Source organism: Lissotriton vulgaris, chromosome 1_1, assembly GCF_964263255.1.
Source record: "Lissotriton vulgaris chromosome 1_1, aLisVul1.2, whole genome shotgun sequence".
Lineage (NCBI taxonomy): Eukaryota > Metazoa > Chordata > Amphibia > Caudata > Salamandridae > Lissotriton > Lissotriton vulgaris.
Genome location: NC_141685.1, coordinates 588,967,298 through 588,979,765, shown reverse-complemented (window position 1 = coordinate 588,979,765; position 12,468 = coordinate 588,967,298). Strand labels below are relative to the sequence as shown.

Below are 12,468 nucleotides of genomic sequence, written 5' to 3'. Positions count from 1 at the left end.
GCACTCAGTGTTTTGTAAAATACCCCTCACACACCAAAAGGCCCCTTGGTGTCATGCTTCATCATCGGGGTCTTCGCACCCCTCTATCGGGATGCGGCGTGCTGCGACCTACGACTACGCGGGAGCACTTGTAGTAATGACTATGTGTGGTGTGAGGTGTGTGGGGTGTATTTGTTATAAGTGAGTGGTGGGATGTGGTGAAAAATTAAAAAGTACCTGGCACATGAGTATAAATGAAAAAAGTTTTTATTCTAAACTCTGGCTGGTATTGTTAAGTGCAGTGTGAGGTCGAATCTGTTATATTAAAGAACAGGACCTCTGGTGTGCGGTGGAGCAAGAATCCAACCCTTCGCTGTACCTCCCCCTTGTGTTTTTGACAAAGCCTTTAACAGTCATATCTCCTCAGATTCAACATTTGCAACATCGGATTCCGAATGGATACCAGTTCGTTTTTGGAACAAATGTGTTTAGGGCTCCCCTTCAAGGCCAATTTGATATCATATGTATCAATATTTTGCAACCAAATCCAAATTGAAAACATTTACATTTTGCCAACCCCCCACATTGTCATGGTAGCCCTTCACAAAACCTAAGTAGTCCAATTTGAAAATCTACTAAATATCAAGCAGATATGTCAAACTCTTCTTTTTAAATGCATCCCTGTTTTCTTTATGGAAAACAGCTGTATTATAAAATGTGATGGCCTCCAATTGGAATGAATATTAATGAGGGAGGTTGAATTGCGACCCACTCTGATTCTGAATGTTCCAACTAGACCCAATGATTCATAGATCAGTTCAGAAAAGTAATTACTGGACACAAAATTAGTGATTTCAAACTGAGACCTGTATTTTGCAGCAAGCAAAAAAAATATTGGTCCTATGATTCCTCATCACCTTGGGTTTTCCCCCTGAACTAGATCACTTAGCCTGCCCTTCACTATGCCTGTTTACTAGATATTCATCCATAAAGTAATTGATCACACCCATGAGACAGAGAACCAATTATGCCACAGCACAGAGAAGCAAGTGACTCTGAAGGTTGTTGACGTGTTTCAGCTTTGTCTCATAGATGTACCTTGAGTCCCCTGTTGGTGACGTTATATGAGTTAGGCCCAGGTGATCCTAGGGAGCTCATATGTTCCCCAATGCAAAGAGTGTTAAGGTAATTTGACTGAAATGAGGACCCAAATATGGGTCAGGTGAAGGAGGACTACCTAGGTATGGCTGATATCCTGTATGACGGATTGATAAAATGATGCCCTCTGGACAAAGCCAATGGATCTAGACACTTACATATTTTTCTGCTTGTGATTAACCTACCCTGCAATTGAGTGGAAAGGAGGGTGGGAGTGCAACTACAGTTCTGGTCTTATTTATTCTATACTCCTACAAATGTTCTGCTATTGGAAAATATAATCTTTCAAATACAGCCTTTATTGACTATAAAGTGGGGTTTACTTATGATTTAGATTAAAACAGTTTTTTAATAGAATTTATAGAAATAGAAGTCTGCAACCAAAGAAGTGAAAGAGCCTCTCTTATAATACTATATTTACAAGACAACTTGTCTTGTAATACCACACTTTTCCCCATACAAATTTCGCAAGGTAAAACCTAGTGTAAATTGTGTGAGGAAAACACAATTTGGTCTTAGTTTCACAGCTTGTAGAATGGGAACGGAGCACAGGAAGATAATATGGCATCCAGTAAACATTGCATCCTGTGGTAATGCCTGAACTTATTCTGCCAATTATCTGGGAGCTTACTGCAAAAAAACAACCTATACTCATATATGTTCCGTCACTAACAACATATGTATCTGCATTTGTTTGTGTGCATTTATTGATGCCTAGTACGATAAACACTGTAAGGGCTTCAACATCACCCTGGCTGTTCCATGTTGATAACTTTCACTCTTTTTGTACAGATTCTACTCTAAACTCTGCTGAAAGTCTAAAGTGAGCAAGGAGTGAAGATTTTAATGACACAACATGATGCTGATTTGGAGAACTACAAAGCACTCCACAGAACAACCACTCAGAGGATGAGATTTCCACATCAACCTTTCACCAGTGTGCCATTTTAAATTATTCTAATTCTAAATCGACCCATGATTTGCCATTCCAACTATAAAATGATAAATTCCATATAAATATATCATTTCCAAATAAACATTTCTTTCATTCAAAACGAAGCACAGGTGTCATTGTTTCATTTCAGTTAGCAAGTCATTAAGGCGTAAACATAAATTTACCTTTTTGTTCAAAGAATTAAGATTGGTTGAATTATTTTGCAGTTGCACTGGAGCTAGGGGTGCAGCACCTGATGCAGTCCCAAAAGAAAGCTCAGTAAAATATTGGAATATAAAGAGAACGCTTTAAAATGGTTTATTTTTCCTTCCAGAATTTCATCTATTTTAAAATACATATATGGTTAAATGCAAAGCACGCTTTCCTTATACTAATTATTCATTGATGAAACAATCCCTGTTTGGTTTCTTTTTGGCTGTGTAGGACCTTCATTCAGTAACCTGCATCCAAGTTATGCTTAACTAAAAATCAGGAGACTGGAAATAAACGTTCTAAAATTGTTCTAAAACACACAAAAATTTGGCCCTTACCGGTCAAGGGAAGCTTGTTTCCGGTCCAGGGTAGGCATGGCTTGGCAGTTCGGGCTGGACTGTTCCCATGAGGCACAGGGTCAGATTGATTTGCATATGTCTGAAATGGGATGGCAGATTGGGCTAAAGAACGGTGATGGATTAAACCCAGATCTGTTGACTATGTGTGAGAGTTTGATTGGTTCAGATGCTCCGTCCATCACCACCCCCTGTTGTATCGCTTTGTTCACCATAAGTTGGCAGGGTATGCTCAGACGTGAGTCCCTTGTTCACTTTGCCACTGGATTCAAGCAAGCCTGGCTGAAGACGGCTGTAATGCCAGAAACCGGTCCTGAGAAGCTCGTTTCCGGTCCAGGGAAGACATGGCTTGGCAGTTCGGGTTGGACTGTTCCCATGAGGCACATGGTCAGACTGATTGCATATGGCCATGTCTGAACTGGGGTGGCAGAGTGGGCTAAAGAACGGTGATGGATTAAACCCAGATCTGTTTCCTGGGTGTGAGGGTTTGATTGGTTCAGATGCTCTGTCCATCACCACCCCCTTTTGTACCGCCTTTACTAGACATTAAGCATATTGAAAAATATATCACCTTCATGAGACCTACAAATGAGATATTTCCTGTAGTTGTTTGTGTTCGATACCCTACATTTTAGAAGCTAGAACACAAACCGCGTACAATAGTTATGCAAAATGATATGTATACAAGCCTATATTTTAAAAAGTTCCTTCTTAGTTAAGAATGACTCTACTGAAGATCCACAACAGAACGGATATGGTGTCCTCGAATATTATATTATTTCTCTCTCCTATGGTGTTAGTCTTTTCCATGGATTTTAGATTTTCAAAAGAGTAAGCAGCAGTAGCATAAACCCATTTAGCTAGCACACAATTGCATGACACTATCAGCTAGCTTCTAAGCTTTAAACCTTGACTCTGAGTTCTTCTTTAGAAATAGGTGTCTCATAAATGTAGGGCCCAATTCACAGGAAAAGTTATAAAATGAAAGATGTGTGTACATAGCATAATCATTGTAGACAGTAATGAGTGTTCTTCTTTTCACCAACTTCCTCTGTGTATGTCAAGACAATACATGATTTACGTAGATGTCACTCAAGGGAGTAGCCAGAAAATTAAAATACCCCCACTTTCAATTATAGTCCATTGGCTTTGAGTTTAATTTCACACAAAAGGCCCCATTGGCAAACATTTATGTCACCCCGCGAGCTGCCGAGGAAGGAGCAGGGCTAATTCATGGTGCCTGTATCCTGCATGTGGCTGACTGATTACCGACTGATTACTGCACATAGATGCATTGCCTTACATTATGCCTAAAGACTGCCCTAGATCAGAACAATGTGAACAATCAACATCTATAAGCTGATTAAAATCATGAAATCTTTTTTTTCCCCAAGCATTAGAACGTGACAAAATTCATTGTTTTCAAACCTTTTTTTCTAAGGTGAGGTCAGGGTAATGTCCTACACGAAATAGGTAGAACATTTACACCTACTTTATGTCTGTGTAAGTTCAGAAATATGGAAAGGGCATTTGTGGGTGTTCACCAGCTTGTATTGTCCACAATATATTAGCATCAGGATCTCAGATTTCCAATTGTAGTTTTTTGGGGGATGCAAATTTTACTCATGTTGTGAATATTTCACAACTCCACAGGTGAGAAGAAAAGCCTGACAGCACTAGTACTAAGTTTGGATAACATGCAATGAGAGCATTTCTACAATGGCTCTGCAAAGAATAGGCAATGTCCAGTGGAGCCACTGTCACACAATAGTTTTGTTTGCATTTTGAATTGTTCTAGACCATGCAAGGAAACTGGATAAACAACTGCAGTCTGGCTCTATCTGTCCAAAGTAGCAACACCACAAACTTTCTAACCCTGGTGGTGCGTAGGCAGTAGGGAACAAAAAGTAGAATATTAATTTCAATCTGTCAATGGTAGTACCAGTGAAATTGCAGTAAATGTCCAAGGTGAACAGGCTAGATTGAATTCTTAACATCCTGGTTTAGGCCCTGGTTTAGAGTCTGGTGGAGAGTGTACTTCTTCACAGGGGTGACAGAGTACCTTTTCCACCAAACCGAAATTCTGGCTACCTGATTTAGAGTCAGGCTGAACTTCAGCATGTCAGTGATGGAGACTACTCCAACTCTGCTTTTGACATACACCTCCAATGGTCTGACGGAGTAAGGGCCAAAGGAGTGTTTGGCCATACGATTACCCATCCGATTTAGAATGGGCAGTCAAATGGCCATTGTTCCCTTCACGTTGCCACTGGGTAAAATGTGGTTGTAAGGGACAGTGAAAATTTCCCTCAGACCTTGGGAGACAGCTTCCATATTGCTGCAGTCATTGTTTTTTATTTTCATCAAGAAAATCCTGCTTTGGTATTGTTAGACTTAACATCCTTGATGTAGTCTTCCCCCAAAAGTTTTGCCTTCTCCCCTCCTGTGTGCTGAATTTTGTTTTTGTTGGCCTTAAGACTCTGTGCAGTTTACCACTGATAACCAGTGCAAAAGTGCTTCTGCTATCTCCATAAATCATCGTAAAATTGGTTTACACCTCATTGCCATATTTAATTTACTTATAAGTCCCTATAAAAAGCACTACTTGTATCCAGGGTTTGAAAATTAAAGTCTACCAGTGCTTGTAGCATTCATTGTGCCACTCACTTAAGTAGCACTTTAAAACATGTCTCAGGCCTGTAATTAGATCCTGTATGGCAGTTTTAGGCTGCCAATTAGACATGGCAATAAAAAAACATTGGCCAGGCCTAAACCTTCCTTTTTAGAACATATAAGGTACCCCGAAGATAGGCTCTAAACAGCACACAAGGCAGATTGCATTGTATTTTAAGCATTGGGTTATCGTGCTACTTTTAATAAGTGCTAACATTTGATTGGGAACAGATAGGAATATCACATTTCAACTCAAATGAATTGGGATCTAAACCCATCTTTAACAGCAAAGTCAGATTTAAGTCACATTTCTGAAAATTATGCTTTTAGAAAGTTGCCATTTTCTTGTCCCAACCACTGTGGTTGGTAAGATGGGCCAGCATGCCATGATAGATGGGGCAGATCAGTTCCCTGCCCTGCTGCCATTTCAAAACTTGACACTAGCCTTTTGTCACCCTAGGCTACTTGGAGCCTTGACAGGGGAAGGGAAGATCTTTACAGACCAGATTTGGCTGTAGATAGGATGGTAAATGTACTTCAAAGGCTGGGACTAGGTATAAATGTTGGGCCTCTTGAACCACCTCTTCAGTACACTCCTGCACCTGTGGACTACAGAAGAAGGACTACCTTGTTCCCTAGAGGACTGCCATTCTTCTTGAGGTCACCCTAGCTCTTCAGAGGATTGCCCCGCTACAACCAGAGGAGTGCTCTGCTGCTTGAGGTCTGCCTTGTTCTCCATGAGTCTGCCCTGCTGCTTGAGGTCTGCCCCACTCTCCCTGAAAGAAGAATTGACTTCCTACCTTCATCTCAGGGTACCTGATTGACTCAAGGGTCAGTTGGCTGACTTCCTGTTCTGAGATACAGGGACACAGCAAGCTCAAGAGGCCTCATTATATCTGCTCCCTGACACGTTCCAACTGGGCCAGTAACTAGACCTGCCTGAGCCCTGCTGGCCTCTGCTAGAGTGAGTCCTTGATCTGTAAGAGGGGCCTCTCCAGGTCCCATTGGTTGTGTTCTGAGTGCACTTCTCTGCAATGAAAGGTGAAATCCAGAAGTTTCAATTTCTTTGCATCCGCAAATGGGCCCATTCCCTCCTAGACTTTAACACCGCCTACTACTGCCAATGCAATGCTCTGGTGAACCTGACCCTTTGCTCTACAGCGATCTTTAATTACATTAGACAGGCAACATGAGTAAAGAGTACACAAAAAGAAGATCAGACAAATAACAAAGCAAAACAGATAATTCCTTTGTCTTTTAAATCTTATTCTTGTTGTCTGTCAGTGTACACAAAAGTGCAGCCAACACATTTTGGCCTATAAGGCGCTTCATTAGTGCACACATAGGTCCTGGTGACCATGGCCTGCGGGGCTTCATCTGGGCCCTCCCCTGCTGTCCAAGGCTCCTGTCACTGTCCGAGGCTTTAACAAGGCTCTTACTGCTGTCCGAGGCTCCCAGTTGTGTTGGAGGCTCCCACTCCTGTCTGGCTGTCCGAGGCTAATGTTTGTGTCTGAGGCACTCCTGCTGCTGCCCGGGGATCTCACTGCTCTCTTGAGTGCTCCTCCACTTCCTTCCAGTGTTGACCAAAGCCTCTGGTCCGGGACTCCGTTGCTGCCCGAGGCACCCAGTCCGAGTCGTCCTCTGCTGCCCAAGACTCTCAATGTACAAGACTCCCACCGCTCTCCTCTGAATTGAACCATGCAGGGCTGAGTTACTGCACTCTGCTGGCTTGGATTGCCTAACAGACTGCTACTGATAAGCAGTGTGGGATTGCCAGACCACCAGCGACAACCAACAACACAAGATCTGCACTTTGTGCTACAGCAACAACAGCCCACAGAGACCACCAAAGTGAAGCTCCAGTTATTAGCATCTGCAAATCCCCATCAGATCTACGAGCTACTGCACTGACTGTCCCTGATGCCAGTTCTGCTCTTCTCACTGCAACTACGGCCATCTACTATGTTCTCCTTGCGGCCTCCTCCACTATGATTTGGACTTATTGCACCAGACTTTGAGAAAGTTACTTTTTCAGTTGGACAAATCTGGGTCCTGAATCTGCCCATCCTCCATCCCAGTTGGTAATAACTTTTGACTTTCCTATGGTTAGCATGACCAGATGTTCTCTAAAGACAATCTGTACTTTGAGGCACTATAGTTACCTAAAACCTTTGAAATTGCATATCTCAGGTTCTACTGAAAGTGATTTTTATCATTCTAATGTCATTTTATTTATTATAATTTACTCAATTTTTCTAAATTGTTGTCGAATTATTTTTGTGTTTAGTTATCACTTTATTACTGTTGGTGTGCTGCATAAACACTTTACACATTGCACCTAAGTTAAACCTGACTGCTTTTATGCCAAGCTACCAGAGGGATGGGGGTGTGGCTGAGAGCTCAACATGGCAGACGCGTAGACGCGGAGCTCCATCCCGGGCAGTCAGAAATCCTCCATTTCTCTATCTCAAGGTGCCCTCATGGGGATAAATTAACAGAGCAAAGGCTCTGCAGCGAGAAGAGTGAAGAAAAGAGAGTCTTCGAAGTTGTTGAGATCCGGAACCACGAACGACAGACCGGCTACCACAAACAGGCCTGTGACAATGGAAGATGTATGAGCGAGCATGGCCGCCTGAATGGCCTCACCAGTAATAAGTCAGGCCGTACTGGAGTAAGAGTGGAACTCCTGCAGGGATCAAAGTAGGCCAAAGCTGGACAACTGGAGATTATCAGAACAGCAGACAAGGGACAATGGAAGGAGAATCCGGTCTCCAGCCTGCGTCACTGAAATGAGAGCAAGTGAAGACAGTGGAGCACTGCCCTAACCCTCACCACGGAGTAGCGGTTGCCTCAGCCAGGACGAGAAAGTGTAATGCCCAAAGGGACAACTGAGCTCAGGTGGGTGCCAAGGACAGTGCCACATGCCGCTAAGACCAACAGGTCCATGACTCCGGAGGCCAGGAGAGCCAGCGCAGCCGCTCAAAAACCCCTATTGGGCCATGAACACAGTAAGTTAAGCCGTACCGAAACAATGCGAGACCCCTGCAGATTGCATAGAGGCCAAAGCTGGACAACTAGGGATGGTCAGCACAGTGGACAATGGGCAGCGGTAGGAGAATTGGGTCCCTGGCCACAGAAACCAAAAAGAAAGTGGCAAAGATAGGGGAGCTCTGCCCCAACCCTCACCGCAGAGTGGCGCTCGCCTCAGTGAACCCGGGAATGCTTGACACCTGGACGAGCGATCGAGTAAGGGTGAGGACCATGGATGTGCCTCACGACACTAAGGAGGCCCCTCTGGGAGAGCCCCGGCATGGTACACAAGCCTGAAGTAAACACAGAGGGAAGAACTTGGCACTGGGGTGATCAGGCAGCCATGATCGATGCCCAGAAGGATTCGGGGAACTGAGCGGCAGAGACTCAGGCTGGGAGGAATTAAGGTGGTCACATCGCTCAAACGGTGAGTGAGCCCTGTTGCTGGGTAAGTCTGAAGGCTGTATTTGGGGCGAGAGGCCTAGGGAAGAGTGGAAACCACCTTAGGGCAGGGGCCCCTGGATAACAGGTAACAAGACCCCTGGGGAACAGAAGGGACACAGGCACAAGCAGAAGGAGAAGGAGGCTGAGTGAAGAGCAAGAGGCTGGTGCAACAAGCAGAGACATGCCACAGGCTGAGTGCAAGACCTCAACCCGGGCGCTGTGTCAAAAGGCCCTATAGACAATAGTTAGACCAGGCTGAAAAATTCTCAGGCCCGGCTGGAAGTAGTTGCCACCGGACAGATAGGCACACAGGATGGATTAAAGAAAGGAGTGATCAGCCCCCATCTGGGATCTCTGCCAGCAGTGAGAGTGAAGAGACTGGACCGGGAAGGATAATCAAGGCCTGCAAGATCAAGGGAGAAATCGAAGGCCTGGCCCTGAACATGGAGAGTAGGTCGTACGTAAATTAATGCAGGACCCTGCTCCAGGTTTCCTCAATAGTTGAGGAACAATGGGAGTCTGACAATTCTAGCGGTAGAAGCTCCTGGACACTCAGTGACTGGAAAGGGGGTGGAAAGAAGAGGCTGAAGAGATATTGAAAGAGCTTCCCATACTTCACCTTTAACACCGTAAATCAAAATGCTGAAACCAGAAGGCAAGGCAGGGGCCATTCAGCCCATTACTAGGGAGTCCTCTCCAAACCCACTTGAAAACCTTGGCGTAGAATCTACAAACTCTGACAACGCACTACATCTTCATCAAGATAAAGTGCATGCTGCAATAGATGATACCAAGGTAGCACTCCAGCAGGATATTGGGACAGTGTCAGTGGGGCTGGGACTACTACTAGTTGAACACAGAAAATTGGCTGATAGTGTCAAGGAAGTGGAAACCACTGTGGAAGAGCTCCTCCCGGAACACAAACAAGGGGCAGCGCGCCTGGATGATTTTGTCACCAGAGTAAACGAACTGGAATGAGGGTCCGAAGTGAAAAATAGGAGAAATAACACAAGTACGGTGGGTTTCCCAGAGGGAACGGAGGGATCAGACATAATAACATTTCTTTAGAAATGGCTGAATGAAGAAATGCCCAATTCCCTCTCTAAATTCTTTGCTCTGGAGAGAGTTGACTGAGTCCCTGGGCAGGTGCCTACTCCATGGAGACCTCCTATACCAGTGGTAGCTAAACTCCCACATTATAGGGACAGAGACTCGATCTTACAGGCATGGGCTCATGGGCCCTTTATCCTGGGTAACAGTAAAGTACTGATGCTCCCTGACTTCACTGCTCAGTTCCAGGCACAGCGAGCCTCCTTCATCGTGCCTAGGAGCGCTTCCTGAGAAGCTGGACTGCAGTATTCCTTGATCTATCCAGAAATGCTCAGAATTATATTAGATGGCTCTACGCAGTCCCTCAATATCCCTGAGGAAACATAGGCTTCGTTGGAGGCGTGCGAAAAGGGCTCACCCCTTCCCAAAACACAACAGGGCCCTCGAGGGACTAAGCTCGCTACTAGGCCCGACAAAGACGTCCGAAGAAAGCGAGTGTACTTCAGAAGCCCACATCATCCCAGACAGAGCAGGACAGTAAGGCTGCTCTGCAAGCAGTAGGATCACTGATGTCGTCCCAGAATTCGGACAAAATAATGGGCTCATCCTCTGAGCAGCTTGCCGGATCATCAGAGTTGGAAGTGAATACAAGGACCGAAACAGACCCTCCGGAAGTCACTCCTTGCATGGCGGATGAAATCATGGAAGAAGCAGGTCAGCTGGCAGACCTAACTTGCATGGGGGTTAGGTACCTAGAGACCTGGTAAGACCTGATCTCATGGTGGGGCAGTGGTCGGCCTTCCCTAAGAACTGGAGTGCCAGGACCGACTCAATGCCCTATCTCCCTTTCTTTTTTGGACATTTCCACCCCCCCCCCCCACTAGAGTCCCCCTTCTGAAGGAGCTGAAGGCGGCGTTCTATCTAAACTAATGTTTGTTTGCAGGTTTGGGCGGCTGGCCATTGCCGGTCCGCTCTTGGGTTGAGGGTTGTTAGTTTTAGGGTTTGTTGTTTGTCATACTGAGGTCCTCCACACAGGATCTGAGGTTGAGGGTTCGGGGGTCAGTGTATGTAGAGAATGGTTCAATTCATGGATTGAGCTGAGGAATTTAAGTTGATCTCCTGGAACATCAGGGGAATTGGTTCTCCTGCCAAGCGATATAGCATCCTTAGCTATATCAAACGCAGAGGCACACAGGAAGTAATGCTCCAGGAGACACACCTGATGGCAGAGAAAGTACATTGGCTTAAGCATAGGTGGAGAGGCCAGCTGCTTGCGATGACTTATTCTGCTTATGCTTGAGGGGCCCTTGTATGGATTAAGCCTGGCACCAGCTTTAACGCTACACACACAATTATAGATAAAGACTGGTGAAGGGAAGCTGAAGGGGAGGGAAGTAACACTAGGGAGCATATATGCCCTGAATCAGGACCAGATCGAATTTCTCCACTGTTTATCTAATCCTCTATCTGAAATAGCATCAAACTATCTGATCCTAGTGTGGCAGACCGCGACAGATCCAGGCCACCATTGAGAGGTACAGCGGCAGCAGTGACAACCAAGGGCCCTCTGGAACGGATGTCTAAATGGGAACTGTTAGATATCTGGAGGCTGCAAAAGGAGCTCAGGAGCAAATACTCCTACTGCTCCTCACTCTATGGCCTACATATTAGGTTAGACATGTTCCTTTGCTCCAGGCAATGGGCACCAAACATGGCGAGGTCAGAATATTTAGGACGTGCTATCTCAGGCCATAACCCCCTATTTTTTAATTTTACCCCAACCTTTGAAAGAAATAAGGGCACCGTCAGCACTACCCTGGTGGAATGGGATGCATTTAATGTAGTAGTCAGGGGGTAGTGTATGGGCCAGACTGTGGGTGTTAGACAGTAGATCAACCAAGAGCTCCAGACACTAGAAACACAAAATCCGGCCCTGGATGGGGCCACACGAACGATGCAAAGGACAGGACACGATTGTCAGAAATAAATAGGAGATACAGCAAAACTCAGGAAAGGCTGAAGCTCCTAGATTTCCGAGCAAACCAAGAGAGGCAACATACAGAAGGATAGAAGGCTGTGAATCTGCTAGCCTGGCTGATCGAACCAGATGCCAGGGGTTTCCTGATCCCTAGTATAGTAACATCAGAAGGGCAGACACTCTCCTCTTCTAAAACTACTAATTATATGTTCAGTGATTACTATACTGCGCTGTATGGAAAACCCGGGTAGGTGCGGGGAGTGGATATATTGTCCTACCTGGAGAGCTTGGAGCTTTGGGGAGTGGACCTGGCAACGCGGAAAGGTCTTGAGGCAGTGATAACTGCCTAAGAAATTAGTGCAGCCATTAAAGAGCTGGCCAAAGGGAAAACACCAGGCCCAAATGGTCTACTGACAGAATTTTACACCTTACCCCACATCTAGAAAAAATGTAGGCCTTGGCCTTTCAGGGGGGACCACTCCCGGCATCCTCAGGGGACGCACTGGTGCTTCCACTGTTAAAAACCAAATCAGACTCACTTGGTATAGCAGGCTCTAGACCGCTGTCAATGCTGAACCTTGATTTTAAACTCTGAAGCAAAGTGCTGGCTACAAGACTAATGCCATATCTGCAGAGACTGGTCCACTCAGATC

General features: G+C 45.2%; 1 protein-coding gene across 1 annotated transcript in view; it reads left to right on the top strand.

Moving 5' to 3' along the window:
• Positions 1-2,196, top strand: part of LOC147747524 (vitellogenin-A2-like) — a 66,125-nt gene extending 63,929 nt beyond the window's left edge. The window contains exon 34 of the mRNA XM_086953991.1: positions 1,930-2,196. The gene's annotated coding sequence lies outside the window, so the exon portion shown is untranslated. The remainder of the gene's footprint in view (positions 1-1,929) is intronic.
• Positions 2,197-12,468: the final 10,272 nt, after the last annotated feature.